Raw genomic sequence first — 18,080 nt, 5'->3', positions numbered from 1 at the left:
ACTTAGTAATGGGATAAGTAATGGAATTTTTTCCATTCACAATAGGCTGGAGGGGTGGATCCTCTAAGCTCTTGTGAACGTTCGGAATTTCAAAAATTATAGGCATCAGTGAGGCCAAGCATGACAAATAATTATACAGGTACAATGAAATCCTAGACTCTATGAACAAGTCATTCAAACAAACCTTCACTTTCTGTTGTGATTTGTTCATTTCATTCAATGAGGCCGATGCATAATTGTCAGTATTCAACAATCTCAACATATGATCTCTATAATCGAATTCGTCAAAAAACACAAGGCCACCTCCTTTATCTGGTTTGACTATTTTAACATTCTGAAAATGCAAAGAATTCAACCTATCCCAGTCTAACTCATTAAAATTCAAAGTTTTACTGGAAGAAACAGATCTACTACTATCTAAAATGTCATGCAAATCCAATTCACATAAACGTTCAAAAGTCAACAAGGAAGGAGGCAAAGGTGGATTAAATACACTGGGTATTCTGCATTCTCTATCTGCTATGGGTTGGTTCTTAAACATACTCTCCAAATTTAATTTACGTGTGAAGAGTTTTAAATCAATGACTGTCCTTGCTAGATTAGCTCTCTGGTCAGGGACAAAAGTTAAACCTTTGGCAAGAAGGTCAGCCAAAGGTGTGTCCACAGCCATGCTTGAATAGTTAAAAATTTTAAAGTCCTGGTCGCTATTAAACACAATACTGTAAGAACTGGTGTTGACTCTATTAGAAGCGCCAGCTAGGTCATAGCTGGCTGGAATGGCAACTACCTCTGGGATGACCAGTTCGGTCTCGGGCCTTTCGCATTCAATGGCCTCGGGTTGTTGGACGAATAGGTTTGGAAATGGCCTCGGTTGTAAACATTTTGAGAACTATTCTCATGATTCTGAGGGTTGTTGCCAAAAATAGGTTCTTCGTTAGGTGAAGCAAAGTCCTGGCTGTTGTTCCTTTGACTGGCATTATTCCCTTGGTTGGCATTAGTGACAATACCCCCTGACATGTTCTTACTTCTGGTGCTATTCCGCAATCAGCCATTCCAACTAGAACCCTCGGGTTGTTGCTCCCATGGTTCACTTACTGCCTTGGTATAGCTGTATTCAGGGGGCTGAACACATGGTCTGTCTGGACCTTGGTTAAATTCAATACCATTAGAATGAATCGAGGGATTTCAGCCAAACCTGGGCAGGTGGAGATTTAGGGTAGGCTGATCCCTTACAGTAGTCATTACTGTCCCTTACCAGTTTTTTATTTTTTGTGGCTTTTAGCTTGGATATCTGACCATTAATACTTGTAAAAATATGGTCATATTCATACTTGTATCTATCAAAATCTGGGTCCATTTTAATACTTTGGTCAAGTGCTTCTATCTCTTCATTCAGTACCTCAATAATGACTGTATAATGTTTGATGTACAATTCAATCAACTCAAACCCATGTTTATCAAATAAGCATAATAAATCCTGATGAAAAACAGAATCACCTACTAGACCTGTTGGAAAATGCCAGGATCTCAATCCTTTAGGTACCTGGCATCTTTGTAAGCATTCCCTGAAGTAGGCAATTTCTAGTTGCAGCTTTTTAACTTTAAAGAGCTTGTTGTCAAACATTTTTAATTTTTCTACAATATTGACATTAACGGCTTCACTAGGCTGGTTGCCGTTTAAACAGGAACTGTCAGTATTTAATGAAACAGGCTCATTCAGCCAATCTTTAAGGTGCATACCAGTAAAAATATTTGAAACAGTGTTTAAAGCAATGACAGATTGGGCAACACTCATATCCCTATGAGTTCCCAAACAGTGGATAGAATCTGCGCAAGCAATGTTATTTAAACTAGCAATGTTGTTTACACTAGAATTAAGTTGGGAAACCTTCGTTTCACTCTGGGCTCTCAAATGAACAGCAGAGTCAATTATAAGCAAAGATTTACCTCTAAAGGCTTCAGCCGTTGTTACGGGATTCCCCTTTGGGTCAGGCTCACCATTTAAAATGCTGACGTTACCATTGCTGTTGGGAGATTCGTGCTGGTGATTAGACTCAGAGGTACAAGGCCTCACGGATAAGTTATTCACAGTAGTTGTAAGGTCATCCACTTTCTTGGTCAGGGCAGACACAGCACTCAGCAACTGTTTTAAAACGAAACTTGCAGCTAGAGTCATCCAAAGGTTCATTTCCTTGTGAAAACAAAGGTTCCTGAGTGGAACTTGCACTTGCAGCCATGTGGTTAACAAACAAAAACCACTAACAGACTTGTAAAAAATTACTGCAAAAAATGCTGAAAGACGACCAGAGGTGGCAAGACAAATCCAAGGAACAAAATATAATCCACAGAGACAAGTTTGGTATTGGACAAGTAATGTAAGCGCTTTCGTCTTGCTTCTGTGAGCAAGACTTCATCAGACAAACAGAACTAATGCAAAATGCAGCTATTTAAAGTGTCACATGCTGAACATCAATTAGTTTCTAAAAGCAAAAGTTACAAATATGCTAAATGGATTAGCATGAATAAATTAATAAAACTGACCAAGTTTAAAAATTTAAAAATATTTTTAAAATCAGGTCATCCTCAGTGTGTATGTTCATTCTTGGTCAGTTTTATTCATGCTTGCTTATTTATTCATGCTTATTCTTTTAGCATTTGTATTTATATTGAAATGTTTTTAAATATCTGTAACTTTTGCTTTTAGAAGCTTATTGATGTTCAGCATGTGACACTTTAAATAGCTGCATTTTGCATTAGTTCTGTTTGTCTGATGAAGTCTTGCTCACAGAAGCAAGGCAAAAGCACTTACACTACTTGTTTTTATGAATTAAAACTTGTCTGTTTGGATTGTATTTTGTTCCTTGGATTTGTCTTGCCACCTGTGGTCATTTTTCGACATGGGAAAGAGAGATTTGATATGGTGCAATATTTATGCAAAGTCGAAAGCCAAATTAATCAATACAAAAAAGGCAGCCCCAAAGATATTCGAAGAGCAATAACAGGCAAAGGCATCCAGATATAGAAAATTTCACAATAAAAAATAATATCACAAAGAGGGAATGCAGAAAAGAAGGTTAGTATAGTAGAAGTTAAGAAAATTGAAGCTGAAGTTATGGAATCGTTTTGTATATCTTCTGTCTGGAAATTCTGGGCTTCTTGCATAATAGTGACAATACATAATTTCCTTCTTATCCTCAGTATTCCAGTCTATCATCTTTATGGCTCTATTTTCGGCTATCAATTTTTGTGATTTTTGTGGACAACTACTTCCTTCTACAACAGGGGGTCATCTTCTCCCTGGGCCTGGCCTAGCCCCCTTGTAGGAATGTTTCCATGTCTTGAGGATTCTACATAGTCATTTTTTTCTAGTGCGCCTATCAGGATTAGGCACTTTTTTATCTTTTTTATTTTTTTAACCTACTTCCGTCCATGATATATGCTATATAAAATACAATCTATATATCAGTGTTGCCTTGGTGAGATTTTGTGAAAAACAGGGTCCATTTCATGAAGGTACTCACCAAGACTTGAGGATGAATTCAGTTCCTGCAATACTACACGCCTTTGCTTGCTGACTTATCATCTTTCTCTTCAGACCCTGACATGAGCCTACATAGGTTGTCTGATGATTCTCTACTAATCTTTGATAACCCTAAACATTCCCAGAGGTAGTTGTCTCTAAATGCCCTTTATACCCGAATAAGATCTCCTCTTAAATATTTGTATAAGACACTATACAGGTTCAGATATTTTAATCTTTCATAATTACTAAAATGTTCACATCCTTGGACGCCCTTAGTGTAGTTCCACTTGTTTTCTTATAAGGTTTCCAAATTATTATTCCATACTCTAATGGGGGTAATTTCGAATTTCCTAGACGTTCTAAATCTTTTTATGCAGTCTATGGTTTTAAAAGTCATTAACCAATTGGTTGATATGATCAGAAAAATACACAGCCAGATTCACCCACATGTCCAGATCCTCAGATTAAGCTACAGTTTCAATCACTGTGTGCTGTATTAAATATTCACCCTTCAATATATGTCTCCCATATCTCATATGTTTAGTTTTCGATGCCTTTATTAGCATATTATTTTCCTGTGCTCAAATGGTGAATTTAGTGAAGTTCTTTTGCAAATACGCCCTATATGTAATAGATGTAAGCAGATTATCCATCGAGAAGTAATCTGCAGGCAGGCTATAGACCACTTCAGCTGGAAAAGATAGACCTGAAAGCTATAACCCAAACAAGTAAAGGCCTAGGACAGAGTAGTGGAATGCCCTGACTGTAACCTAGAATTTCACTGTCTAATTGCCATATGATATTTGTCATGTCCAGTTTGCAAACCATGCAGCTATCCAACTTATCAAGATTGCATCAATACCTAGTTTTTCTAATTTATTGATCAGTGTTTTGTGTATATCCCTACCAAAAGCACATTTTTTCATTCATTGCTATTATTATACGGTACTACATGGAGTGCCGTGATTATGCTCCAAAATCTGGAGAAAGATAAACCTGCATAGCACTACTGTAGAATGAGACCTGACCATAGCTGTGCTTTCAGAGGTGTGTAACAATTGTTACACACCTCTTAAGCAGTATTATGACCAAGTCTCATGCAAGGGATGTTCCTTCCTCCTCAACTGTCTCTGAATATCTTGCCTCATATTCTCATTCTGTTCCCAGAACATTACTTACTTACTTAATTATTTTAGAGCAATAAAACAACCCCTGACTTTCCTCCTTTGTCAACCATTCCCTCCAGAACTTTTAAACAAATGAAATGTGTACATGCTGTCTGTGTGACAGTACTCTCTAAGTGCTTTACTGGGTTTCAAAGCCAGTAAAACACTTTGCATTTTTTTTTCACCAGAAACTGGTAGTACACGGAGTAGATAAAACACAATGCAGTACAAAGAATTATGATCGTATCTCACTAGTTTAACCAATTAGGATGTGTTCTAGACATCTATGCCAAGATTCGCCCCTTGAGCTTTGCTCTCAAGGTGAATCTCTTGGCATCCATATCTAGAATACATCATATTATGATTACACTCAGAGACCTGATCATAATCTTTCAAATTATAGAACATTATGTTACATATGGTTATAAATCTATTTTAACATATACATGATAGTATGATAGTATGTACTTTAATGTCCCAGTCTTCCAAGCTTTGACAGTAATTTATCCAAAATAACCTTTTCCATTATTTTTCCACAAAAAGAAGGTAAACATATGGGTTTTTATGACTCTGGGTTTGTCGTATTCCACTTTCCCTTAAAGATGAGTCTAATACTTGCATGCCACCAATCCTAAAGAATATGCCCATACTTAAATGTTTGGGTGAATAACAAATATAATGCACAGTACAGTATGTCATCTGCATCATTTTGGATATATTTCATTGTGATATTGTTTACAATTTTATATAGAATACTTGTCCAGATGATGATGCTAGTTGTTTGTAATTGATACTAGTACAGGCTCCAGCATAAATCAAGGCTGTATCCACATACTAATATGTGCTTAATATGGCTGACAGGGACTTAGTTAGGCTTTTCTCTTAGTCTGTTTAAGAAACTACCAGGTTTATAATCTGGCCGCATGAAACTTGGATTTTATTTGTGAAAGTAATTATCATATTGGTAGTTGTACAAGGGATGCCTCCCCTTGATTGTATATCACTCATAAGTACATTTATCGTCACAGTAAAGTTTGCACAACATTTTTCTGCAAATGCTTCACTGTGTACTGCAGCCAGGGCAAGCATATGCCTTGACAATAAATTAGCCTTACTTCATGAAGTCATTAGGAAAATAATCCCATATTGCAGACTTTGGAATAACATCATTGACTGTTTTGTGGGGGGTATCAGCCAGGACCTAATCATGGCCTGAATGACCTTTAATTTGAAACTGAGTTTTATCATTTTTGTTCAGATAGGAGTATGAAGAAGTTCAAATTAAGGTGCTTTTGAATAAGGAGTATAGCTGTTACAATAACTCTGCACATAAATGAATAATAATGCTTCCTAAAATAGATTGCTTCTTCTTATATGGGTGATAATGGCTGTAAATGTTCTTTCCATTAAGGCGAGTGAGATCATTAACGCATATAAACAGGCCATTCCAAAGTGATGTTCTTCTCATTATTTTTGCACACATAAATACCTGCACTTCACTGACTGCCCCCCCCCCCCATGAGATTTCTTTGATTATAATCAAATTTATGTTACTACTGTAATGCAGGATTATCAAGGGATACTGGATAGTCAAAAATACACTGGGAACCACAGAATGGATGTGCAATAGGCTACTTAGAAGCAATTAATCAAGTAACTTCTTAATGTGCTTTATTTTAATCCAATGTGTACACTAAGGTGATTTATTTTGACCTCTACCTATGGCAATTTAATTATGGGAACACTCTATACAGCATCAATGTGATTAGTGGTGCAATCTCCCATTCCTGTTCTTTTCTTACCTACAGTGAGATGGGATGACAGTTTGCTTTGCAGTAGCAGTCAGTTTCTTTTTCACATAAGGTACTTATGGGTATTTCATAATAGGCAATGTGATTTTTGCTTTATTTCTGGCTACTATTTGCTAAACTAAGTCCATTATAAGTGATTTTTCAATGAACTGCCCTGCAGTTTATCTAAGATACTGTGGTTATTTGGATTTATGCAGCAAATCATTTCTTGTTACTGCACTCTTCGCCATCTTCCAAGTGGGAGGCAGTAATTTTGACAGAGCATCCCTGTTCTATGCTGTTAAATCTATATTTTGTGAATCCCTGCCCTACTTGTTCATAGGTTCATAGCTAGGTACTAGGCTATCGGCCCAAGGGCCTAAGTAAGCCTAGCCCACAAGGTTCCCTGGCTTATGCCACCCAAGAAAGTTAATTTCCTGTGCCCCTGTCAAGCAGAGCCATAGAAGTGATCCCCAGGGTGTATTTCCTATTTCCCATCCACTCATCAAGATTTATCTTGAAGAGTGTTAATGAAGAACTTTGCTTGACATAGATAGGTAGCTTGTTTCAGAGTATAGGAAGTCTCTGGGACAGGAATCTATCCCTCCAGCATGTCCTGTTTATTGTCGTGACAAGCTTTAGGTCCCTAGAGCATGTAGGTTGGAGGGATTGGGATTTCTTTAGGTGTAGCATGTCCAACAGCTCTGGGTTTAACATAGTTTTATATGTTAGGCAGAAATCTCCTCAAAGTAGGTGATATGCTACAGATTAAAGCTGGAGTTTTTTGAGACAGTCAGAGTAGGGCATCTGTTTGAAGCCAGTAATCCTCTTTGTGAGGTACTTCTGTGGCCTTTCCAGCTGCTGCAGATGTCTTGCGAATACATTCCAAAAGGGGCATTGTACTCTATAATGGGTTTAATGAGTGCCAAGTAGAGGGGAACAGTGACCTCTTTTTTCCTGGATGAGAACCCTTTGGTGATGAGATGTGCCATGTAGAAGGATTTCCTGACTACTGTGGTGATGTGATTATCAAAGGAGAAATTACTGTCCACCTGTGTCCCAAGGTCTCTTATCACATATTCGGCATTAAGTAGACTATGGTTTATGTGGTAGTTCATGGTACAGTGTTTTTAGCAAAGGGGATGACAGTGCACTTTTTGGCATTGAGCTTGAGGCCATGCCTCTGACACCAGGCATCTGTCTCAGTGAGGCCCTTCTGTAGGATGTTCACATCATCTGGGGACTTGACTATGGCTCCTAGTTTGCAGTCATCTGTGAACTTCATTAGCCAGAGGCCTTCTGTATTAGCTTGTACTTCAGAGAAGTAGATACCAAACAGGAGAGGTCCCAGGACTGTACCCTGTGGTACTCCACCTGTCAATGGTTTGAAATCAGATTTGGGGTCTGCAACTTTTACATTGTGGGTTCTGTCAGTGAGCCAGTTGGCAACCCATCTTGTGATGTAGGGATTTATACCTAGTTTAGTGAGTTTAGCTATAATTCCAGAATGGGGGATGATGTCAAAAGCCTTGGCGAGCTCAAGATAGGCTGTGTGAACCACCTTATACTCGTCTACGGCTTTGGTAACTGCCTCAAAGAAATCAATCAGGTTCAGAAAACATGATCTGCCTTTCACAAACCCGAACTCTGTGGGATCCAGAGTTTGGAGGTTACCAATGTCTTTGTTTATGAGTTAAATGATGATACGTTCCATGGCCTTGCAGACCAGGCTCATCAGGCTAATAGGGCGATAGTTCCCAGGATCCTTGGTGGTGCCCCCTTTGTGGCGTGGGATAAATATTGCTGTGCATCATTCAGTGGGCACAAAGTCTGACGTGAGTCTATGATTGAACATGGTGCTTATGTGGGGATCCAGTTTGTTCTGAAGTTCATGTAAAATGCAGCCTGGGATTTTGTCCGGTCCCATGGATGCTATGTTTTTGGTTTTAGAGCGTGCAGCTTTTACCTGTATAGATGTGATTACAGGGACTATGCATTCTTCCTCTATAGCTATGGGACCTTTAGAGGGTGAGAGGGGGTTAAAGTTAGCACTGAGCCTATCTGCTAGGTTGTTGGCAATATCAGTTGGTTCTGTAATTTTCGTGCTGTTGTGCTGTAACTCAGAGCAGATCTGGGTGTTGCCATTGAGATTCTTGACATAGCTATAGAATGCTTTGTGGTTGCCCTTAGAATGAGCGGCAATTTTGTTTTTGTAGCTAGCTTTGGAGGATCTTATAAGGGATCTCATCTTCTTACTGAGGCTGACCAGGGAGCTCCTGCACTCATGGGATTTTACTCTCTTTTGCAACAGTTTCTTCCTTCTGTTGTAGAGCTTGTTCATGGCAGGGGACAACCAGATTGGCTTCCTTTTTTTGGAGGATAGCGTCTTGGTTCTGTTTGGGATAGCACGATCCATGCACTCGTGTAAGTGCTTATAGAGTGCATTCGTGTTGGATTCAGCAGTCATAGCTGTATTGTCCATCTGCATGGGTATCATGAAGTTCACCACTTCTGTCTTAAGAAGCATGAAGTTGGCTTTGAAGAAATATTTTACCATGGTTTCCTTAATGGTGGCTGGAGGTGGGATGCGGATATCTAGGGTGATTAGCTTATGGTCGGATCTCACCAACTAGGAGTTGACTTCAGGTGTGGAACACTGGTCACTCATGTTGGTAATGACTAGGTCTAGGATATTGTTGCCCCTAGTTGGGGTGTGGATAAGCTGATCCAGGGCATTGGAATTTATGAATTCCAGAAAGCGTTGAGTGAAGGAGTTGGTACATGAGTAGTTTTCCCAGTTAATGGTGGGGTAGTTGAAATCGCCCATTATTAGGGTGTTTGGTTGAACCCTAATATTTTGCAGTATATCAAGAAAAGAGGAGTGGAAATCCTAGGGCACGGTGAGGGATCTGTAGCAAGCTACAATTTGGATTGCAGTTTTGCCCAGAGTTAGTTGCACTTGGATAACCTCGGATGCATTATGCTGCGCAACTAGCCTGGAGGTGTGGATATCCTTAATGAATATGGACACACCTCTGCCTTTGCTGTTCTTGTCCAGGTTAGATGGATGAAAAGTGTGGTATGAGTTATAGCCTGATAATGCAGGGGTACTCTCTAGAGCCTTGAACCAGGTCTCAGTCACTGCACAGTTATCGATGCTCTCCATTTTAAGGAGTGCCTAGAGTGAGTGCATTCTTCTAGCATTGAGTAGCATTACCCTCAGTTTTTGCTTGCCTGTTCCTGTTACAGTGGTGAATTTGTCATTTGAACCTTGCCTAAAAAAGGCACTATAATGGCGGCAAGAACCTTAGCCAGTATCCAGAATCCCAGGGGCGACAGGTGCAGTCCATCTGTGGCAAAGCATCGTGGTCTGCCAACCATGTCGTCCCAGCCAGACAGATACTTGATCCCCTTAGAATGACACCAAAAGCTTAGACAATTGTTGAAGTCAATCATTTTGTCCTTGTACTGCGGTATAATTCTGCATGATGGCAGGATGCTACTCAGGGCTAGGGTCATACCTGCCTGGGCTACAAGATCAGAGAGCTCTTCCATGTCTCTTTTCATGTAGTCCAGGGAGGTATGCCTCAGGTCATTCACACCAACATGGACAATGACAGAGTCATATTTGTACTTGTTGTGGAGTGACCTGAGTATGTGGGTTATGTGGCGGATCCTGGCACCTGACAGGCAGCTGACAGTAACCTTCTCCTTGTTTAGCCTGGTGAGTGGGACATCAGTGTGCCTGACTATAGAGTCACCTATGATTAGTGTGTTGGGTACATTGGTTTGCCTTACCGGCTGTGGTTTATTGGCACACTGAGTCTGTGGGCTATGTGTCATTTGGGTTGTGTTGGGGGGTAGAGGTTGCTTGCATTTCTGCTTTGGAGGTGTCTGTTATTATTGATAGCCTCTGTGAATTTTTTTGTGTTTCTATGTGTGGACTTTGGTGGTGTAGGTTTAGTGGGACTATGTGATGAGTGTGGTGTGGTGCAAGTGTTTACCTCCTCCTCTTGACTGCCAAGTTCAGTCTTGGTTGAAGAGAGCTTTCCCTCCAGTTTGGCTAGATAAGTGCATCTCTCACAGGTTGTGGTGTTGGGTGGTAGGAGGAGAGGGTTGTCTGTGTACATGAGGCAATTGCTAAACTGCCTCAAGATGCCCAGATTCATCAGATAGGCAGGAGAGAACACTGGGAGCAGACCCTTGGACATGTCTGAATAAAAAACTACTTTCCTCTAGACAAGTGATGAAATTGAGTATAAGAGCTGTTTTTCTCTAAGCAAGTGAGGAAAGTAAGTACAAAAACTTTTTTCCTCTAGTTAAAGAGGAAGGTTGAGTGCTGCAGTAATTTGTAACTTATTTAGTGCTAACAACACGTTCTGAACAAGTGCTGAGCATGAATAAGCAAATTCAAGAGCTAAAACTAAGAATCTGTACCTGGATCTTGTGGTTGATAGGCTACCTAGTGCTTACCACTCCCACTGATAAGCTAGAATGTTTTCCTCCAACACAGAAAGGCTTGGGGAGCTCAGAAGCTTACAAACAGTCCTGGATACAGCAAATCTGTACCTGGACTAGACTAGTTACAGGAAAGGTGGGAAACAAGCTCAAACATGAGCTTTTAAACCAGAAGTTGAAAGAGATGGAAAAACTGCCCAAACGGCCAATAAACTACAATTTCTGGGCCAGAAACTACTCTTGTGGTAGATAGGCTACCTAGTACTTACCACTCCCACTGATAAGCTAGAAGGCTTCCCTCCAACACAGAACTGCTTGGGGGGCTCAGAAGCTTACAAACAGTCCTGCATAAAGCAAATCTGTATCTGGACTAGACAAGTTACAGGAAAGGTGGGAAACAAGCGCAAACACATACTTTTAAACCAGAAAGTTGAAAGAGATGGAAAAACTGCCCAAATGTCCAATAAACTACAATTTCTGGGCCAGAAACCAGTCTTGTGGTATATAGGCTATCTAGTGCTTACCACTCCCACTGATAAGCTAGAAGGCTTCCCTCCAATAATTTTTTTTGGAAAGGGAGAACGGAGAAACAAAAGATAATTCAAAATTAAGGACCCAAGTGGCTTGCCCTTCACAAATGTTCTCTCTGTATTAGGTAGAATGAGCTAGTGACACTAGACTGGAATAGAGCTGGGAAAGAGCTAAACAGGTGGGATTGGTAGGAGTGTCTGAAGTCAAAATATGATCTCACTGTACTCGGTTGAGTGAGAAAATGAGATAGACCCAGGAGGAATGTTCAAACACAAATTTACAGTAGGGGTGGGCAATTCCAAAGCCACCATGATTAATACCAGAACAATAACAGGGAGGGAGGGTGTGCAGGAAACTAACTGCAGAGACAGAGAGAGACCACAACTCAGATACTGAGCAGTAATAAATTCAAAGATATGTGACTAACTTATAAATACAGAGAAACCCTCTAGGCTAAGAGTTTAACACTGAATATCAATGAAGTGAAACACAATAGCTCCCACTAACTGCAGAAACAGAGAGAGACCACAGTATTCTATGAAACAATTACATAGAAAAATAAATAACAACAGAGACACAGCCCACAATATTCAATGAAACAATTAAATACACAGAAAATAAAATGCAGTACAATCTTTAACACTGCAAGTTTGTACTCAGATACTGAGCAGTAATAAATTCAGAGATATGTGACTAACTTATAAATACAGAGAAACCCTCTAGGCTAAGAGTTTAACACTGAATATCAATGAAGTGAAACACAATAGCCCCCACTAACTGCAGAGACAGAGAGAGACCACAGTATTATATGAAACAATTAAATAGAAAAATAAATAACTGCAGAGCCACAATATTCAATGAAACAATTAAATACACAGAAAATAAAATGCAGCACAATCTTTAACACTGCAAGTTTGTACTTAACTCAGCTAGTAATGCAGTTGATTGTAGATATGTAGCAGAAGCCAAACAACTCAGATATTGGGCAGTTAATGTACAAAGTCTAGGAAGAAAAACTTTCTCAGCAGTGTCACTTTTAATATATTGCAGGGTTGCTCTTGTGGAAGTTACATTTTTACTGAAATTATTTTTTAGTTAATGAACTTAATTTCACTTTTAATCTGCAGTGCATTAACATATTTATTTATGTGACATTTGTTTACCGGGCTAGTCTGACTGGGTCTACAGAACCCATTTTCAGCAAAGGCCTGGGGAGAAAAGCTCCACATAGAGTACAATACAAATACACTATAAGCCAATTAAATACAAATGGCATTAGAAATACTATACAAAAATAAGTTGAAAGAACATAAACTTTGTTACAAGATATACTAGATATCTAGACAATTCTATAGAGTTAAAACATTATAGACAATTATAGTCACCCTCACCATATACATAGCCTATGAGTAGATAACCTACAAAAATAGTATGTAGGTAGTGCAATGTGTGACACTGACTGTTATAGTACATGAAAAAATAGAATGTTGGTTTCAGTTAAGAAAATAATACCCATAAAGTTAGTAATGCAGAAAGATAGTGAGAGAGTTAAGAAGAATAGAGGCATTACAGTCTGAGCAGTAGCTTAAGGATATGTTATAGAAACAGAGAAGGAGTTAGGAGAGCCTTAGGATCTTGCAGACTGTGAGGGAGTGAAATGTGAGAGAAGAGGAGGATGAGACTAGTGTGGAAGAAAAGGAAGAGATGAGCATTAGGCAGGCTTTATGCAGAATCCAGTGGTAGCTGGTGACTACAAATCAAAGGGGGCTGCAGGAGACAGCTGAATGGGTGGGGCCAATGAGAAGAGGTGTGGTTAACTAGAAAAGGGTGGGGCTATGCTAAAAAACTGAAAAAACTGGGACTTTAATTAAATACGCTGCCCTGGGTACCAAACCATCATTATGAGTGTCCAATCAAGACAAAATGAAGTGTAGAAGAAAAAAATATTTCAATGCATTGGCTACATGACAGTTTACCTAATATCTAGATGGAAACAAAATGGTTGTGCGGCATGAAAAATAAATAACTTTTTAAATACATTACTGGTATGCCAGTCAAAATCAAGTATGAAAAAAACAAGCAGCACCCAACTCAAACCACTTCTCCTTGCACTGCAGTTCTAATTATAATTTATATTCAGCTTTATAAAAGTACCAAGTAAAATGCTGAAAGTAGCAATCTCTGTGATACCCCCACTTTTAAAAATGTTTCTTATCCAAAAAAGGCCTGTGGCCTAACAACAACTATCTACTTGTTTCATGGGCAAAACATGATCAAAGTAAAAAATAAACAGCAAACAAGAAACAAGCTCAAGATAAATTGCTTAAAGGATTACTGCACAGGTTATGGATCACAGATGATAGATTGGCATTATGTTTATTTTTACTGGCAAAGACTGCAAAGATGACTGCAAGTCTCCAACAAATGTAATGAGGTTCTGAAAATACTGTAATCCTGTCCTTTATTGCAAATACTGTCATATGCATTTCAATACCTAAGACTTATACGCTATCTAGTTATGTAAATATTCTGTGCATGGCAAAAACAAAAAGGCTTTCAATGTTGGTAATTCTTTAACAGTATGCATATTAAAGCTTACTTGCATCTTACAATCTCAGACAAGCTTACCTGATGGTCATTAAAGCATTGCTATGTAAACACAGACCAACAGGTACTGCAACAACATGCATTTTCTGAATAAGAAGAAGCATAAATCAACAGTATAAAAATACACTAGAAAACCAGAACATTCTGCAAAATCAAGGACATATGAAAAGCAACTGTAGTACTTGTGCCTACCTTGGATGGGGGGATACTCTGCATACTTACAATGCATAACTGCTTCTTGCCTTTCCTGGACACATCCAGGGTCGCTACATGGGGAGTGGGGTACAACAAGTATATCACAATTTGAAATGTCTCTGGCTGATGGTGATGGCACTGACACATTTGTCATACCTCTCAACCTCAGAGCAAGAAATCTGTACAAAGCCATAAACAGAAGTGAGACAAAGGCCCAAAAATAAGGACAATTTTAAACATTTATCTTAGAAACTTAGAAAGATAATAGAATTGTTGGTCTTGCATTAGTATAAATTTTCTGAAGGGTATGACATCTGAAACTGAAATGTTTGTCATTATCTTCCAACTAAAATCATTAATGATTTGCCACTAATTTGCCAGAAAACCACAATTTTATGAAAAACGGATCAAAAATGTGATGCAAAAAATATAAAATAGCCACACAATACAGCTGGGAACCTCTCAAAGAAGGGACTTTTTTAATATTAGTACTGTTAACTTGAGCAGCTGACAAAATAAGAATCTACATGAATTTCTGAAATTAAAAGTAATCTATAACACTGATCATTACAATTACTTATTAACTGTAAACCCTCCACGATTTCTTCCAAATTTCCCATTTTGCGGAGGAATTATTAAGGGGAGAGCAACACGTTGAGCCAAAATCGGGGACAGTTGAGAGGTTTGGATACACCCAATTCTGTAAAGCAATTTATTTGCACGCACCTCTCAACCTCTTAACGCAAGAAATCTGGACAAGGCCAATATATTGAGGGAACATACAAACAGTACTAAAAATTGCTCTTGTATAAATGTAGACAGTTGACAGAATAACAGGTCCTGCTTTAGCATGCCTTTTTCAAAAGGGTATGAAATCTGAAAATCAATGTCTGTCATTATTTAGTGACTTCATTCCTAAATGATTTGCCAGAAAACCACAAATTTTATGAGGAGCAAACCAACAATAAGAAGCAAAAATCTATTCATTCTGCAAAAATCTGGACAGTTGAGAGGTATAGTTCAGCCGGGGCTGTCTTTGAGTTTGGTCAAATGGGGCCTCCCCCCCTGCAGCCATTCCAATGCCCCATTATTTGGCTATTTCACCCCATTTACTATAAACACTGTAATATGCATACTGCTTTACTTCTATGATGATTTGAATTTCATTTAAAAGTTTTATTTTACATTTTACAGCACAAACACTAATAGACATCTGCTAAACAAAGCAATGCAGTCTCACTGTGAAAATAAACTTAGCATTAAAACTTCTCTTCCCTTGAAACTCACATTCATTGAAACAGCATTGAAACTCACATTCAATGAAAATACATCTGGTCAGTGGCAGATAAAGATTAACTTTGGGCTGTTTTCAAATCATAGGCTCCTTGCACAGGAAACATACATGTGTACTTTAATACACCTTCCTGACTGTATTAAGTTATATTCCTTGTATAATACAGTACAGTTGTTAGAGGGCATTTTAAATTTGTTTTGAATATTTTTCCAGTAAGCAATGAAACAAAATGCATGCACCAGTAATGACAAAACTGCCCAATTCACAACATTTCCATCATAAAAGTCTACTCAAACTTCTACAATCCACCAGTATCAGTAAATATGTACAATCTCTGCAGAAGTAAAAGTCATCTAAACAATTCCACATTAAAGAGATCTGTAACTAATGAAGATGTTGCTGCTAGCAAACAACTTTATATTTCATTGTTTCATCTACAAATAACGTGCCTGTTGCCCTTGAGGAATAAATTGTCTATGTTACATTAAAAAATGATACGCTAGTAATATTGCAGTAGGGAATGGAGGGCAAACTGTTAACAGGTTCATAGTTACTAGGTATCTCTACCAAAGAGGACATTCTCAGGACTGCAGCATCCACCCCCTTTAAAAGTACAACACAGTACAGTATCAGCAATGTATCTACATACTCTGGTAGTAGAACCAATACTCTTCTGTATCAAAAGCAAGTACACTACCTGTTGTGCTATTAGTAATGCAAGCAGACTTAGCATAAGCAGCACTAAACTTCTCTTCCTCTGAAGCTCTCATGAAAAATCAACTTGACACTCAACTGTATCTCTCAACTTTGCAGCACAAGAAATCTGGAAAAAGCCAAAGCCCAAAAACCAGGGACACATTTTAAAAATTGCTTGTATAATCTTGGAAAGTTGCTAGAATAAAATGCTGTGTTATCAGCATGCATTTCATTGCCAAGTCTTAAACCCAGGACCCAGTGCACTACAATATACCACTATGCCAAATCAACTGTTTCTTGAAACATGGGAAGACTGAAACTTAAATGGCTATCATTTAGTGAATTCAGTTCTCACTATAGCTCTCAACCTCTTAGCAGAAAAAAGCTGGACAAAGCCAATAATGGGGGAATACAGTCCCCGAACATATTCAGTGAATTCAGTTCTCACCATAGCTCTCAACCTCTTAGCACAAAAAAACCTGGACAAAGTCAATAATAGGGGAATACAGCTCCAAAAATAGGGACAAATTTCAAATATTGATCTTATAAACTTAGAAAATTGCTAGAATAAAAGGTTTTATGTTACCATGTACTTTCTGAAGAATATAGGTTCATAGGTAAGTACTAGGCTATCTGCCCAAGGGCATTTATAAGCCTAGCCAGAGTGTGTTGGCTTTCACCTCCCCCTTAGATTAGTTCCCTGTGCCTCTGACCAGCAGAGCCATTAGTTCCCTAAGTCTCTGTCCAGCAGAGCCACTGCAGTGATCCCCAAGGTAAATTTTCTGTTTCCCATCCACCCATCAAGGTTTCTCTTGAAGAGTGCTGGTAAGGGGCTCTGCCTGATGTATATTAAAATCTTGTTCCAAAGCATGGGGAGTCTCTGGGTCAGGAATCTATCCCTCCAGCATGTCTTATTTATCATTGTGGTAAGGTTTATATACCTAGAGCGTGTGGCTCTCAGGGATTAGTTTCTTTTTAGGTGGAGCATATCCATTAATTCTGGGTTGGACGTGTCCTTGTATGTCAAGCAGAGATCACCTCTGAGTAAGCGGTATGCAACCGAGTACAGCTGGAGTTTCTTTAGTCAGGCTGCATAGGTCATCTGTTTGAGGCCAGTAATCCTCTTGGTGAGGTACTTTTGTTGTCTTTCCAGCTGTTGCAGGTGACTTGTAAGGTACATCCCAAATGGGGCGTTGTATTCTGTAATGGATTTAATAAGTGATGAGTAGAGAGGCACAATAACCTCCTTTGTTCTGGATGTGAACCCTTTTGAGATTAGGTGGGCCACGTAGAAGGATTTTCTAACCACCTTGGAAATATGATTATCAAAGGAGAGATTGCTATCTACTTGGGTCCTCAGATCCCTTATCACTTTTTCTGTATTTAGGGGACTACCACCTATGTGGTAATTTTCGGGTACTTCATGTTTTCCAAAGGAGATGACCATGCACTTTTTGGCATTCAGCTTCAGGCCATGATTTTTGACACCAGGTATCCATCTCAGTGAGACCCTTCTCGAGGGTGTCTGTATCAGCCGGAGAATCAATTATGGCCCCTAGTTTGCAGTTGTCTGCAAACTTGGTCATCCAAAGTCCTCCTGTGCTTGTCTGTACCTCTGAGAAGTATATACCAAACAGGAGGGGTCCTAGGACTGAGCCCTGGGGGACGCCACTTATAACCAGTTTAGAGTCAGACCTAGAGTCTGCAGCTCTCACCATGTGGGTTCTGTCCATGAGCCAATTTGCAACCCATCTCATGACGTAGGGGTTAATGTTCAGATTGGTGAGTTTGTCTATAATACCAAAATGGGGAATGGTGTT

This window comes from Protopterus annectens, chromosome 4.part0 (assembly GCF_019279795.1).
Source record: "Protopterus annectens isolate FY-2018-M chromosome 4.part0, PAN1.0, whole genome shotgun sequence".
Classification (NCBI taxonomy): Eukaryota; Metazoa; Chordata; order Ceratodontiformes; family Protopteridae; genus Protopterus; species Protopterus annectens.
The sequence above is the reverse complement of the archived record's forward strand: the minus strand, read 5'-3'. Positions refer to the sequence as shown.